Source organism: Phalaenopsis equestris, unplaced genomic scaffold (assembly GCF_001263595.1).
Source record: "Phalaenopsis equestris unplaced genomic scaffold, ASM126359v1 Scaffold000805, whole genome shotgun sequence".
Classification (NCBI taxonomy): Eukaryota; Viridiplantae; Streptophyta; class Magnoliopsida; order Asparagales; family Orchidaceae; genus Phalaenopsis; species Phalaenopsis equestris.
In genome coordinates this window covers 762,565-763,467 of record NW_018165245.1, presented here as the reverse complement: position 1 = coordinate 763,467, position 903 = coordinate 762,565, and positions in this window count along the sequence as shown.

Below are 903 nucleotides of genomic sequence, written 5' to 3'. Positions count from 1 at the left end.
TTGACCAAAGGAAAATATGTTGAGATTTTTATACCTATTTTACACTATTTTTCATGATATTTCACTTTAAAGAAGGGTATTTTTGATGTTTTGTTGCAGGTATGATGAATTATGGTCATTGGAGCAAAAAGATGCAAAAACGGTGCAATTTGGAGCAAAAACAAGCAAGAAATGAAATTTTTCCATGTCACCTTTCGATAAGTCTTTCGATGCTTAATCTATTTTGCACTTCTTGAATATTTTTGAATGAGATAACACTTTAAAGGAAGGTTGTTTTCATGCTTATTTTGTAGGGCTATCTGTTAGGAACACAATGCAACTGAAAAGGGGCGAAACGGAGCTAAAACGGAGCCAAACAAAGCGAAACGGTGGAGCTGCGCAGTCTGCTCGCTGACGTGCCCAAAATGGTGCCGACGGTGAGATTTATCCTAAAAGACCAAAAAATGATAGAAAAGCTTGCCGACGGTGCCCTCGAGCCCGCAGACGGCGCCCGTGACGAGTATGGACTGACTTTTAGCTGTTATGGGCCAAAATTCAACATATTTGGACGCTTTTTAAAGGGACTCTTGTGGAAACTCTTAAAACTTCATCCCTACACTTAAAAAAAATAAATTTAGGATAGAAAAAGAGGGTTCTTGGTGAGAGGAATGTTAGGAAAAGTGTGGAGAAAGTTTAAGGTTTTTAGAATAGGAGTAGAAATGTAGATTTCTACCCTTTTGGAGAGATTGGAGAGGGGATTTTGAGAGAATTTGTAAGGAGATGTTCTAACGTTGCATAGATCGGCGGGAGACTTTATGGGAGATATATTCATCTTTCTTTCAAAAGGAAAAAGCTAAGTATTGTGTTCTTCATTATCTTTTGATTTTTGTAAACACTTATCTAGTGGATTTGCTTTGGTTAAAT